We start from the raw sequence: 16,137 nt of genomic DNA, 5'->3' as shown, positions 1-16,137 counted from the left end.
ACTACCTACATAACTTACGTTTTGTATTCGAGTCACGAAGCCATACGTTCATAAATAACTGGGTAATGAAGAACGTGTGATGCTTATCTCTTCCACCTTAATTTTCCTAATCACCTTTACGAGGAATTCATCTGTGAATGATAATGAAGTAATTTGGAGTACAGCGCTTTAATTGTGCGAATAACTAGGCAATAAAATGAAGGATTAATGTCACTCTTCATTACTTTAATTACTTTTATAGTTATTGATCTAGGATCAAATAAGAATTTTCTTTTATATTTATATATACGAACTTTTCACAGTGCAATTCTAAATAGAATTAATCCATAAAAGAATATTTGCAATGTTTTTGTCACCTGCAGTTAAGGAATTTACTTGTTAATAATAATGCAAAAATACTGCCTTCTATCTTATTATTTGTTCCAAGAATTCATGCGAGCATTATTGATTATGATTCGTTATCTACTTCCTAACTACTTTCCACTTAGTTGCATCTGGACATAACTCATTGATTCGCATCGGTTTTAGCGATCAATATATATATATATATATATATATATATATATATATATATATATATATATATATATATATATATATATATATATATGCACACACACATACAACAACAGCATGGTAGGTCTACCTTAACGTGGTGAAAGGGTTTGTTTATCGTCATGATCATTGTAGTCGGGACACGCATGCTAGGATGGTTTGCTGTGAGCGATCAGACTAAAGTCTTCCAGCATCACCCATCTGTAATGGCTAACGTGGAGATGAAAACTGGTCAAACCTCAGACAGGAATAAGAGCAGGTCTGAGGCCTTTGTTCTCAAGGGGGCTAGAAACCGCTGCATTTGTTGTGTATATAAATACAGTATACTATATATCTCATCATCATCTCCTTCCACGCCTATTGACGCAAACGGCTTCGGTTACATTTCGCCAGCCGTCTCTCCCTTGAGCTTTTAAATCAACACTCCTCCATTAATCATCTCCTACTTCATAGTCCTCAGCCATGTAGGCCTGGGTCTTCCATCTCTTCTAGTGCCTTGGGGAGCTCAATTGAAAGTTTGGTAAACGCAATATTAAGAGATATGGGAAAAATAATTTCATTAGCTGCACGTAAAATTTCTTAACAACGGGCCTATTTTATTCTATTTTCTTTAATGCGCATTTACATAGTACTGTCATTGCAGAATTTCTGCTTTCCTCTGGAAATTAGTTTGTGTATTTTACTGTCATTGATTAAATCACAAGACATACCTATAGTCAACTTTTTTTAGCGAGGCTGATTTGCACCGACTGACAGCGGTGCCCTTTTAGCTCGGAAAAGTTTCCTTATCGCTGATTGGTTGGACAAGAAAATTCTAACCAATCAGCGATTAGGAAACTTTTCCGAGCTAAAAGGGCACCGATGCCAGTCGGTGCAAATGCGCCTCATTGAAAAAAAAAAATTACTATAGTCAGCTTTCTTGATGCCACTTCAGTACTTTTCAGACAGTTGTTCTGACATAAGAGGGATGGTTGTTGTGGCCGATTTTTCCCGAATTTTCCATGTATTAACCCACAACCTTTTTTTTTTTTATTATTATTAATTAATAGTTGTATAGCCTTCATAATAGATCATAAGGAATATAAGCTACTGAATAAGAAGTAAACTACTTTATATTATAAAAAGATATGTACAGTTATGATAATTTACCTTCTTTACAGACCATCTCAACTGCGACATTCATAACTATCAAATATCAATTGTGTGATCAATTTTTCTTTTAGCATATGACATTATCCCTTCATAGTGATCATATAAAAAGACTTTCCCGTGCCGGGAATCGAACCCGGGCCTCGCGGGTGAGAGCCGCGTATCCTAGCCACTAGACCACACGGGAGATGGAAATATATTGTGTGACTCAGTGATATATTTACCCAAGTCCCCTTGAGTGAGGTAATTTGAAATCTCACTGGTAGTTGGTGCCAAAATAGCACTTCGGCGGTTGTCCGGCGCCAAGGCACCAAACTCCTTCACGAGTCAGTCTGCATCTCTATTTACGAGCAAAGCATGAGGTTCGTGATCTCTCTCTCTCTCTCTCTCTCTCTCTCTCTCTCTCTCTCTCTCTCTCTCTCTCTCTCTCTCTCTCTCTTGTAGTGAAGTATGCATTAAAAAGGTGGAAACATTGGATTAGATGAAATCTTTTTAGACGTAAATGACTCCACACATCCATTAGGACCTAATTTAGTGGGATTGTTAGGACGAAGAAAAGGATTTTCTCCTTCCTCAGATAATATAAAAAACACAAGAAATCCGTCATAAAATCCCGTTTATACTACTACTGCTACTAATTGTTACAGTTAGTAATAATATCGATACTTATTAAGATATTTTGATAAGTGTTGACGTTAGAGACCTCTCTCTCTCTCTCTCTCTCTCTCTCTCTCTCTCTCTCTCTCTCTCTCTCTCTCTCTCTCTCTCTCTCTCTGTATTAAGTTCTTATTAGTTTTCATTATGTGCTCTCTCTCTCTCTCTCTCTCTCTCTCTCTCTCTCTCTCTCTCTCTCTCTCTCTCTCTCTCTCTCTCTCTCTCAGTATCAATCACCTTGTCGTGTTTAGTTGTTACAAACTGCTTCCTGTGTTTATAGAGCCAGTATTCACCAATTTAAATGTGGTTCTTCTTAACTTCCTGGAGTGATAAATGGCATGGTTGGTTTGCTCTCGTTATTGCCATATTTTTATTATACCTAATTGCGGTGTCTACAAATTCTTCACTCGAGGGGTTAACTGCTGCACTATAATTGTCCAGTGTACTCTCTAGATATGGTAAGCAAAATCAGACCAATGTTCTTTAGTCTTAGGTAATGCCATAGCCTCTGTACCCTGGTCTTCCACTGTTTCAAGCACGATATTCAATCTCTCTTCCTATTTCCTTTCCTCACTGGGCTACTTTCCCTGTTGGAGCCATTATACTTATGGCATCTTACTTTTCCAACCACTATTTAAGCCTAGATGATAATAATAATAATAATAATAATAAAAATAATAACAACAATAATAATAATAACAATAATAATAATAATAACAATAAAAATAATAAGAACAATAATACATCTACTTTATCCTGGCTTCTCTTTGTGCAATACTTGGCTTCAATTTTTGTGGGAGGGGGGGGGGACTTTCGGAATTATCATTACCTTTGTCATTAGTACTTGCTAAGGTACAACCCTAGTTGGAATACCAGGATGATATAGGCCCAGGCTTCTACAGAGAAAATATCCCAGTGAGGAAAGGAAACAAGGAAAAATAAAATATTTTAATAACAGTTACAACATTTAAACAAATATTTCCTGTATAAACTAGAAAAACTTTCACAAAACAAGAGGAAGAGGAATAAGAGAGAATATTGTACTCGGGCACGAGAACTCTAAACCTTGACAGTGGAAGACCGTGCTACAGAGGCTATGGCAGTTCCCAAGACAAGAGAACAATGGTTTGATTTTGGAGCGTCCTTCTTCTAGAAGAGCTCCTTACCATAGCTGAAGAGTTTCTTCTACCCTTACCAGGAGGAAAGTGGCCACTGAACAATTATAGTACAGTAACCCCTAGGGTGAAGAAGAATTGTTTGGTAATCTCAATGTTGTCAGGTGTATGAGGACAGAGGATAATATATAAAGAATAGGCCAGAATATTAAGTGTATGTGTAGGCAAAGGGAAAATTAATCGTAATCAGAAAGAAGGCTCCAATGTAGTACAGTCTAGCCAGTCAAAGGACTAAATAACTCTCTAGCGGTAGTATCTCAACGGGGGCCTCTAACGAGGTCGTATTTTTTGGTTTTACCCTTGAGTCTAGACCAGTGTTTCTCAACCTTTTTCTGGTGGTGGCCCCCTTCAATCCAGTGCAAGTTCTTGTGGCCCCTCCATGCCAACTTTGAGTTCTAATGCACCCCCCCAGCACCCGCCATCCGTCCATCCCCTTAATACGCCTAGGGAAGTAGGTCTATTAATGGTTCTAGCTTGAATAGTACCATGTACTCAAAACACTAATTTCAGGTATAAATCAAATAACAATATTAATTAGAAAAATATTTTGTTTGAATACTTATTTATTTACAAAAGGAATACAAAACAAGGAATACATGTAGGTACAATTGGCTTTATCTTGAAAGGTTTCAGTGGGATCCCTGTGACTGATGCAAGGCTGCCAACTTGTCAGTGTTTGGCTTGAAAGCTGTTAGAGCGAGACGTAAATTGCCTCTTTTTTTTTCTATGTCAAGGCGAATTCGTGTCTTTGACAGCAGGCACATCACCCGATTGAAACCAGTCTCAACCAAGTAAGATGTGGGAAAGGCAAGTAAGAGCAACTTTACATCTTTCCAGAGTATTGGGTACTACTTATACATATCTTGATTCATCCACAGCTTCTGGTGTCCTCCATGCTTGAACCTTGCTTGAGCTGTTGTGTTATTCTGAAGTTCAATGAGACATTCTTGTAGGGTGACATCAACTTCAGATACATCAACAATGAAGGGATCCACAAACCAGTGTGGCACAGTCATTTGCAGTAGGTCAGAGAAGTGAGTTTCCATATCATTATGCAACTGCTTCAGATGGTCAACATTCACTGCTAGGTCATCATCAAGCAGTTTGGTGGATATAACTGCTAAGGAAGGAAACTGTGCAAACTCTCGTCTTCCAAGGTTCAATCAGAACAGCTTGAGTTTCCCTTTAAATGCAGTAATTGCCTCCTAGCAGGAAAACAGGGTGGAGTTATTTCCTTGAAGCTCTTTGTTCAGAACATTTAGCTTTTCAAATATGTCTGACAGGTATAAGATGTCACTCTTTGCATCAACAAGTTTCTGTCCAAGTTCTGTTGTCCCACTAAAGAAAGAGATAACACTCCCAAAGTGCAATAAAAAATAGTGCACAGAAAGATCGCCTCTTTCAGCAATTATGTGAAAAGATGACAGCACTTCTTTTAAAATGCGTAAAGCAGTTTCCTTTTCCTTGTACTTTCAGGTTAAGGTTATTTAAATGTGAAATTATTTAATATTTCAAGTGTTTGGAACTAAAACCTGACTTCAGTGTGCAACGCATTTTCAAATTCTTTATTGTTCTTTTCACATAATTGCTGAAAGAGGCAATCTTTCTGTGCACTATTTTTTATCAAGTTGATAGCCTTGATAACATGCCCAAGTGCTTCATGCAGACGTCCTGCTAGGTTTTTGGCAACCAGGTGCTGCCAGTGAACAACACAGTGCACACAAACGACATTAGAAACAGCTTTTTTTAAGTAAGCACTGAATCCCTGATACCTCCCAATCATAACTGCAGCGCCATCTGTTGCACAAGCCACAATGTTCTTGAGTGTAATGTTGTTCCCCTCAAAATAGACCTCAAGTTTTTTGAAGATGGATTCACCTTTAGTGTCATTCGTTAATTTCAATGCGAAAAGCATTTCTTGACATATTTCATGAACATCAAGAAACCAGACAAATACCACCAGAAGAGCAAAATTATCAGGTAAAGTTGATTCGTCGAGATGAAGCGAGAATTCATTCACCTGCAGTTTTGAGACTAATTGGCTTTCAACATCAGCTGCCATCTCATCAATGCGGCGTGATACTGAGGAGTTGCTCAGAGGAATAACACTAGTTACCTCTTGTGGACTCTGATTCATGACTGTTGAAAGCACTACAGCCACAGACGGCATGATCAGAGATTCATCGATAGTATGAGGCTTACCTGCTTTTGCAATCAAATTTGCTATCTTGTAAGAAGCCAACATCCCTCTATCTACTTTTGCCACTTTTTGGGTAAACATATGATTCACTGTCATCCTTCCTTGGAACTCATCAAGTAATTTTTTGAAGAAATCTAGCGGCTTGTCTTTCTTGTCTTTGTGTGCAGTCTCCAGATGCTTTTTCAGTTTGCTGGGACGCATACTTTCATTTGAGAGTGAGGTCATACATAGCAGGCACATATTTCACTGTCTGCAAAAATTACCTGGTACTGTATATTGAATTGAATGATGTTTAAACTAAAGTCAAGCATGATAAACAGAATATTCGAAGCATAATAATGATTTATTTCAAAATATTACACATTTATATATTTTGTGGGTCCTAAATTTTCTGTAGCCCCCCCCCCCCCCCCTTGGCCCCCCCCCCCTTTTTTTCCAATTTTGTCTTGTGGCCCCTGAAAAATTCTCATGGCCCCCAAGGGGGCCATATCCCACGTTGAGAAACACTGGTCTAGACGATCGTTATCGTTATGTAATTTCAATTATTGTCTTTCTGAATGTTGTTGACTGGCTTTCAGTCGTTTGAAAATAGGTTCAGACTTGTTTATATTATTCATTATAAAAAGGGATGAGATTAACAGAGGAGGACCGATTAAATTCAAGGAAAATATTTATATTAAAAGTTAATAAATGAATAAAATATATAGTAGATAAAATATAGAGATAAAAAATTCTGATATATAGAAATTCAAATGTTTGCCATAAAACGTAAAAAAACATTAAAATACAAAAAATAAACATTCTCATCTTGGACACTTCTCTCTTTGACCTTCCGTAATTATTTTGTCACGGTTCTTATATTTATATAATTGTTTTATGGCAGTTGATTGAAATATATTCCAAAGTTGAATTTGGAAGGTGGTTAAAATGTATGACCTGAGACATATAAACTCTTTACTGAAAGAAAACAAAAATACTCATTCTAAAAGTCTTCAAAGTTACGCCTGACTGGAGAGGATCCTTTCCACGATTTTCGTCGGATGAAAAATTCTAACAATGTGAAACATGCAATGGCAAGCCTAAATAGGTTTTTCTATATTCAATAAGGGAGAGCGCGAGAGATAAAAAAAAGATAAAAACTATAGCATGACAGTATATAAATACTTTCTACAACAGACAACAGGAATCACTTTCAGTTATAAAGACGTATATCAAATAAGGTCACCGAAGTATAATTTTACCTTCCTTTTAAAGATTTAAAGGTTGGTCATGAATGACAGACACAAAGGACAGGAAAATCTCCCGCTCCAACCAAGATAGGACCAAGGAGGGTCAGACAATGGCTGCTGATGACACAGCAGCCTGTAGGCTCACACAAACATCCAATCTCTAGCTCACAAGGATCGTGAAGTTGCAGGCACTACTAGAAACTATCTAGCTTAAGAGGGTCTCGAACTCCTGTACAACATATTGTTAAACAGGGATTTTTCCATTGGGCTACCGCAACCTCTTGTTCCTTATATTTACATATGAAATTGCACAATAATGCGTAATCAACTCACGCCAATTACGCGCATTAATTGCCTCAATATTTTTGTTCTGCATATAATCATCAGCAATCAAATTACATAAATTAACGAATTTGCGTTCTGGATGACTATTATTTCCGAGTAAATTATCGTATTGACTGCAATAATTGATCACTTCTCCATTTTGGCAAGTCTGGCTATTTGTACTAATTATCAGAATTAACAGTATAAAAAGAATCCTTGACGTGAATGTCAATAATTCATGTGGTCCAGAAATGGTCGCTTTAAAGACAGAAAACCCATGGAATGTAATAATTGTTTCTTAGGTAGTGCCACAGCCTCTATACCAAGGTCTTCCACTGTCTTGGGCTAGAGTTCTCTTGCTTGAGGGTACACTCGGGCACACTATTCTATCTTGTTTCTCTTCCTCTTGTTTTGTTAAAGTTTTTATGGTTTATTTAGGATGTGTTTATCTTAATGTTGTTACTGTTCTTAAGATAATTTATTTTTCCTTGTTTTCTTACCTCACAGGGCTATTTTCCCTGTTGGAGCCCCTGGGCTTACAGCACCCTGCTTTTCGAACTAGGGTTGTACCTTAGCAAGTAATAATAATAATAATAATAATAATAATAATAATAATAATAATAATAATAAAGCTGACATTGGTCCAGCAAAGGTCATCAAGCAGCGTGCAATGGAATCTGTATTTCCCATTCGAGGGTACATACGGGCATACTATTCTATTGTATTTTCCTTCCTCTTGTTTTTTTAAAGGTTTCATAGTTTATATGCGAAAGATTTATTTTAATGTTACTGTTCTTGAAATATTTTATTTTGCTATTTTCTTCTTTTGTAGTTTCCTTATTATTTTTCCTCTCTGGGCTACTTTTTCTCTTGGAGCCCACGGCCTTATAGAGCATCCTGCATTTCCAACTAGAGTTGTAGCTTATCAAATAATAATAATAATAATAATAATAATAATAATAAATTTCGTCAAGCATGAGTCTGTAGAGGTGGGGCCTAAAGGTTCTTTTTCCTCTTTCTCGAATTACAGACCATTAACATTTAAGGCTGATGAGAATAACTGTTGAAATGGGTTTCAATTAACATGATTAAAAGGTGTTTTATTCAGCGTGCATTATCGATGTGTTTTGTCATCCACTCTCTTCCTTTGAGTAAGGTTTTCTGAAAGTTATTCAACTTTTATAAACATACTTTCGTTTTTTATGGTTTTAAATTTAATTTCCTTTTATTCTTTATTTATAACAAACGACATCGGCGTCTATAACCTTCGATGTCAGTATGCCAGAAAACTCCAAATCAATCAATCAATCTTGCTTTGAATTTGGTTCATTATATTGCATAATTTCAAAGGTTTTAATCTCACTCCACTTAACATTATTCATATGATAATGAATGTAGCATTTATGTGGTTATTTTCTTTATGGGTATCTTAATTTTCTATCATAGTTTTATTATAATTTAATGCAATTAAGTAGTTTATGCTAGCAGTCATCAATATGTTAAAAGCTAGAAATAACCCTGTCACCTCCTTCCCAACTTTATTTTCATACAGACTTCTCTTAGTACAGTCTCTACCAAATTCATTTTGCAGAACATCACATACATCTCAATTAAACCATTTGACTACATCCATCGCGCTTAATGCGTAGCAGTACAAAATGTAAAGTTTTATAACCAGACTTTAATTAATTATCATTCCCCGTTCTCTCTTCGTGAAGATGACTTAAATACTGGATGGTGACGTTCATACCAACTGGACTATACACATCTCCTGGCTCTTTACCATAATAACCATGCTGATACAACCCTGGCTGTATCACTGGTCCCTTGAGAAATCGCACGTCATTTGAGTCATCTATCACGGAAGATGAGAAAAGGGAATAACGTCACTACGTTGAAGGACGTTGTTTTGGGTTTCATGGCTTATTCCTCGTTTTGATGCTTTACATAGTAATTTCAGTGCTCGGTTTTAGATGTATACTGATGGGTTCTTTCTTTTCTTTAATGAACTTGTTTCTTTAATAGGCGTCATAATGGCGACTGTTCTCGTCTCTTTTATTATCATTATCATTATTATTATTATTATTATCATTATTATTATTACTATTATCATAAAAATGAGTTGAGGAAGAGAAAGTGGGGAGAATAGCTTCTAAGATAGAGAGAGAGAGAGAGAGAGAGAGAGAGAGAGAGAGAGAGAGAGAGAGAGAGAGAGAGAGTCCAATATCAATGAACGTTTTATAAAAGTAGAAATGTGTTCATTAGGTCGTAGAAGGAATGGATGACATGTATCCTCATCTCTACATAATATATCAAGATATTTATTCAAGATTAATAAACTTCCCAAAACTGATTGCTTAATAAAACTTCATTGAATTATTTTCTAGTCTTTTAATTAAAATTTTATTTCTAAGATAATAGAAATATGAAATTGACAGCCAAAAATACAGGTGAACTCTACGTACTATGTATTTCAATTTTCGAACGAGGTATATAGCAACAGATATAGAGGAAATATTCAGAAGGTTATCGTGATCTAATCTAACCAAACGAGTTTGATGATACAGAAACAAGAATATCTTGTAGGGAGAAATTGATGAACAATTTTTTAAGGGTTATTTTTGGAGAAAAGGGAAAAAGCTGAGGACGGGATCCATAGTAGCTATAAAAGTTTGAGGGAATAGGTGCACAGGGAAGAAAGAACAAAGGAATGGGTGGTTTATTGAAGGGGAAAGGGTGATTGCATCAGGTATCGTCGCATGAGATAGGGTCGCCTTTTGAAATTTAGATACTTCTGGAGAAATTGAGAGAAAACAGTCAGGTTTAATAAAAATCAGTAGTGAAGATGGGGCGAGTAGAATTTGTGCTGGCAGAAAAGTTGGTTATCAAATTTAAGATAACATCTGGAGAGAATGGTAGGGGCTAAAGTATATTCAAGGCTTTTTATTGAAGTGACGGTTTAAAATTAAAGATAGGTATGAAAATAGAAAACAAATCAAAGGCTCATGTCAGATAGGATTATGAGTTTTGAAACTTAGTATGAAGGGGATCGTGTGGCGAAGTAACTGACCAGTATGTGTAAAGTATGTCTTTTTTAAAGAAAAGACTCCAAATGAATGAGGAGAGGAAATCAAACTCATACCTTACTGATGAGAAGTCAGTATAGTCAAACAAGATGCAAACAAGGAAAAGTGACAATTGTCTTTTAAAACATCACTGCATATATTCAATACATTTTCTTTAAATTGTTACGTTTTCTATTACAAAGGAATTTGCATTAATGTTTAGGAAAAAGAAGAATTAATTTACATGTGAAACTCGGTTTTTTCTCCATGCTCTCATCTTTTAATGAGAACGTCTTGGAAATACTTCTATCAATTTTCAATAGATAAAGAAATCCATTGAACATGGCCTCATGAGTAAGAGCTGCGTATCTTAGCAATACGGCCACACTGGATGTATAGTAAACAGCTGAAAAATAATTTTTTTAACATGCTAACCTTTTCCCTAGTACGCAACGCGAGGCTTTTTTAATCTAAAAGGTTTTTGCCAATAGACAGTTCATGTAGTATTAGCTTTATAGTTTATTTATGGCAGTGAGGGTTGAATTTTTTATTGTATGAATATTCTTTACTTCTTTAAAGGCGATAGTATTCAGAATGACAAAATTTCATATCTAGTCCTATAACCTCTCATGAGAAGTAGCAAGGTAACTACTGGGTACTAACAGAAAGGCGAATGTAAGTAAATTTATTCAACAAGATAACGAGCTTATATATAATTGGTTCAGGGCAACAATGAAAAAAAAAAACGAATCCAACAATGTGAAACATGCCGTGGCATGCCTAAGCCTAAATAGTTTTTTTCTATTATCAGTGCGGGAGAACATGAGATAAAAACAAAAAAAGGATAAAAAACAATAGCCAAGCTACAAGCCTAGTTGGAAAAGCTAGATGCTATAGGCCCAAGGGCTCCAATAGGGAAAAATACACCATTGAGGGAAGAAAATAACAAAATAAATAAACGATGAGAAAAAAAATAGCAATAAAATATTTCAAAAACAGTAACATCAAAGCAGATATGTCATACATTAACTATAAAAAGACCTATGTCAGCCTGTTCAACATAAAAACATTTGCTGCAAGTTTTAACTTTTGAAGTTATACTGATTCAACTACCCGATTATCATTCCACAACTTGGTCACAGCTGCAATAAAACTTCTACAGTACTCTGTAGGATTGAGCCTCATGATGGAGAAGGTCGGACTATTAGAATTAAATGCCTGCCTAGTATTACAAACAGGATGGAACTGTCCAGGAAGATCTGATTGTAAAGGCTGGTCAGAATTATGAAAAGTCTAATACAACACGCATGATGAACTAATTGAACAACGGTGCCAAAGATTAATATCTAGATCAGGAATAATAAATCTAATAGACAATAAGTCCCTGTCCAACAAATTAAGATGAGAATCAGCTCCTGAAGACCAGACAGGATAACAATACTTGAAACAAGGTAGAATGGAAGAATTAAAACACTTCTAGTATTACAGTGTATGAGTGTGTATAAAATAAACGTGCGTTAAAGTTTCCTATTGTTCAAGTTAAATTTTGCACTACACTGTACGAAAAAAAATCGGTCCAAGGAATCGAACCCAAGTCTTGTCTATCAGCAGTATGTTGCTCAAGAGAAAATAGATAGCTGATTATCTGTGACAAATGCAGCAATAGAGGTAAATAGAGTTAATTTCTTATCTTAGATATTTAATTTGAGAAAACATATTTTGGTCACATTTCTTTATATTTTTATCGGACTGGAATTTGCACAAAATCAAAAGGTATTCCAGTGCCGGGAATTGAACTCGAACACTGCAGGTGAGATCCACATATCCTGGAGTAAACAATAAACAATAAAAGAGATAAAAAGGGCAAGAGAGGCCAAATTTTTAAGATGCCAAAAACACATTAGACGACACTGGCGAAGTCTAGAATGCACTGGTCCCGGATTCTTCTCAATATCTACAAACCGAACAAGAATCAAAAGTAACAAGTAAAGTCTCAATATAATTGACAACAAATTTGACAATAATGATAACAAAGTATTATGTACACGAATATATATAGCGACTCATAGACTAGTGACAAAATGTTGGATAAATTTGGTCAACATAGCAGACGCACCATGCAAGGCTAGTACCCATTCGGATAACAACAGGATAACCACTGCAACTGAAGAGAGGAGAGAACTGTTCGGTTACCTTGGATGAGAATGTGTACAGAATGGGCCAGGCTATTCGGTGTTCATTATTCAGGGGCAAATTCTAACTGGTTGAAAAAAAAAAGGAAACAATTGCAAACATATCCTTTCCAGAGAAAATGTTAAGTATGCTAAAGCTTCATTGAAATATTGGCCAAATCTTTTTATTCACCTTAGTGTGTATAACTGGTTTGAGATCTGTCAGTTATGTAAAGGGCATTATTTCCATTTCAATAATGCAATTTACAAATTTCTTCTGAAGAGGTCATTGATTGATGTCAACGCAGTATTCGAAAAATTCATATACGTCTGAGAGGATATTTAGCTTGAGAAGACAGGCAATCCCTTCTTATATTTCTATACACTATATGAACGTGCATGGATGTAAAGGAATGAGAATTCCAGAGTCGAAAAAAAATCCTCGGACTCGCATGAAACACCAGCGTATGCTTGCCAATAGACCAAACGTGAGATGACAATTGGTAATGAAATAAATACAAAAAAATTTTTATTCATATTACTATAGATGTCTAGTCTTAGAAGATATGCATTTTAATCGTATTTCACTATAATTTACACTTGGCTACATGAAAAGGAATTCCCGTGCCGGGAATCGAACCCGGGCCTCGCGGGTGAGAGCCGCGTATCCTAGCCACTAGACCACACGGGAGGTAACAGAGTGCAGGTGAGGCAGACTTTAATTGGCACCAAAATAAAATATGGTAGCACCAATATTCTGTCTGAGAAAATGCCAAGTTAGTCATTGTTGTAAATATGATATTTGTAAGATATTTCTATTCATATTACTGTAAATGTCTAGTTTTATAAGATATGCCTTCTATTTGAATATATTTTATATTTCACTCTAATTTACAATTGGCTACATGAAAAGGAATTCCCGTGCCGGGAATCGAACCCGGGCCTCGCGGGTGAGAGCCGCGTATCCTAGCCACTAGACCACACGGGAGGTAACAGAGTGCAGGTGAGGCAGACTTTAATATATACCAAAATAAAATATGGTAGCACCAATATTGTGTCTGAGAAAATGCCAACTTAGTCATTGTTGTAAATATGATATTTGTAAGATATTTCTATTCATATTACTGTAAATGTCTAGTTTTATAAGATATGCCTTCTATTTGAATATATTTTATATTTCACTCTAATTTACAATTGGCTACATGAAAAGGAATTCCCGTGCCGGGAATCGAACCCGGGCCTCGCGGGTGAGAGCCGCGTATCCTAGCCACTAGACCACACGGGAGGTAACAGAGTGCAGGTGAGGCAGACTTTAATATATACCAAAATAAAATATGGTAGCACCAATATTGTGTCTGAGAAAATGCCAACTTGGTCATTGTTGTAAATATGATATTTGTAAGATATTTGTATTCATATTTACTGTAGATGTCTAGTTTTATAAGATATGCCTTCCATTTGACTATATTTTGCATTTCACTCTAATTTACACTTGGCTACATGAAAAGGAATTCCCGTGCCGGGAATCGAACCCGGGCCTCGCGGGTGAGAGCCGCGTATCCTAGCCACTAGACCACACGGGAGGTAACAAAGTGCAGGTGAAGCAGACTTTAATATATACCAAAATAAAATATGGTAGCACCAATATTTTGTCTGAGAAAATGCCAACTTGGTCATTGTTGTAAATACAATATTTGTAAAATATTTGTATCATATTACTGTAGATGTCTAGTTTTATAAGATATACATTCTATTTGAAAATATTTTGCATTTCACTCTAATTTACACTTGGCTACATGAAAAGGAATTCCCGTGCCGGGAATCGAACCCGGGCCTCGCGGGTGAGAGCCGCGTATCCTAGCCACTAGACCACACGGGAGGTAACAGAGTGCAGGAAAGGCAGACTTTAATATAAACCAAAATAAAATATGGTAGCACCAATATTCTGAGAAAATGCCAACTTAGTCATTGTTGTAAATATGATATTTGTAAGATATTTGTATTCATATTACTGTAAATGTCTAGTTTTATAAGATATGCATTCTATTTGAATATATTTTACATTTCACTCTAATTTACAATTGGCTACATGAAAAGGAATTCCCGTGCCGGGAATCGAACCCGGGCCTCGCGGGTGAGAGCCGCGTATCCTAGCCACTAGACCACACGGGAGGTAACAGAGTGCAGGTGAGGCAGACTTTAATTGGTACCAAAATAAAATATGGTGGCACCAATATTCTGTCTGAGAAAATGCCAACTTCGTCATTGTTGTAAATATGATATTTGTAAGATATTTGTATTCATATTTACTGTAGATGTCTAGTTTTATAAGATATGCCTTCTATTTGACTATATTTTGCATTTCACTCTAATTTACACTTGGCTACATGAAAAGGAATTCCCGTGCGGGGAATCGAACCCGGGCCTCGCGGGTGAGAGCCGCGTATCCTAGCCACTAGACCACACGGGAGGTAACAGAGTGCAGGTGAAGCAGACTTTAATATATACCAAAATAAAATATGGTACCACCAATATTCTGTCTGAGAAAATGCAACTTGGTCATTGTTGTAAATACAATATTTGTAAAATATTTGTATCATATTACTGTAGATGTCTAGTTTTATAAGATATACATTCTATTTGAAAATATTTTGCATTTCACTCTAATTTACACTTGGCTACATGAAAAGGAATTCCCGTGCCGGGAATCGAACCCGGGCCTCGCGGGTGAGAGCCGCGTATCCTAGCCACTAGACCACACGGGAGGTAACAGAGTGCAGGTGAGGAAGACTTTAATATATACCAAAATAAAATATGGTAGCACCAATATTCTGAGAAAATGCTAACTTGGTCATTGTTGTCAATACGATATTTGTAAGATATTTGTATTCATATTACTGTAAATGTCTAGTTTTATAAGATATGCCTTCTATTTGAAAATATTTTGCATTTCACTCTAATTTAAACTTGGCTACATGAAAAGGAATTCCCGTGCCGGGAATCGAACCCGGGCCTCGCGGGTGAGAGCCGCGTATCCTAGCCACTAGACCACACGGGAGGTAACAGAGTGCAGGAAAGGCAGACTTTAATATAAACCAAAATAAAATATGGTAGCACCAATATTCTGAGAAAATGCCAACTTAGTCATTGTTGTAAATATGATATTTGTAAGATATTTGTATTCATATTACTGTAGATGTCTAGTTTTATAAGATATGCCTTCTATTTGAATATATTTTACATTTCACTCTAATTTACAATTGGCTACATGAAAAGGAATTCCCGTGCCGGGAATCGAACCCGGGCCTCGCGGGTGAGAGCCGCGTATCCTAGCCACTAGACCACACGGGAGGTAACAGAGTGCAGGTGAGGCAGACTTTAATATATACCAAAATAAAATATGGTGGCACCAATATTCTGTCTGAGAAAATGCCAACTTCGTCATTGTTGTAAATATGATATTTGTAAGATATTTGTATTCATATTTACTGTAGATGTCTAGTTTTATAAGATATGCCTTCTATTTGACTATATTTTGCATTTCACTCTAATTTACACTTGGCTACATGAAAAGGAATTCCCGTGCGGGGAATCGAACCCGGGCCTCGCGGGTGA

At 36.3% G+C, this 16,137-nt stretch overlaps 2 non-coding genes across 2 annotated transcripts; both read right to left on the bottom strand.

The window, feature by feature from the left end:
* Window positions 1–1,819: 1,819 nt before the first annotated feature.
* TRNAE-CUC (transfer RNA glutamic acid (anticodon CUC)) lies at window positions 1,820–1,891 on the bottom strand. The gene has a single exon. It is a non-coding gene; the product is annotated as a tRNA-Glu (tRNA).
* An 11,250-nt stretch (window positions 1,892–13,141) lies between these two features.
* Window positions 13,142–13,213, bottom strand: TRNAE-CUC (transfer RNA glutamic acid (anticodon CUC)). The gene has a single exon. It is a non-coding gene; the product is annotated as a tRNA-Glu (tRNA).
* Between the last annotated feature and the right edge of the window lie 2,924 nt (window positions 13,214–16,137).

The sequence above is a fragment of the Palaemon carinicauda genome, chromosome 38 (genome assembly GCF_036898095.1).
Source record: "Palaemon carinicauda isolate YSFRI2023 chromosome 38, ASM3689809v2, whole genome shotgun sequence".
Classification (NCBI taxonomy): domain Eukaryota; kingdom Metazoa; phylum Arthropoda; class Malacostraca; order Decapoda; family Palaemonidae; genus Palaemon; species Palaemon carinicauda.
Note: the sequence above shows the minus strand (reverse complement) of the source record. Positions and strands in the feature narration are given on the sequence as shown.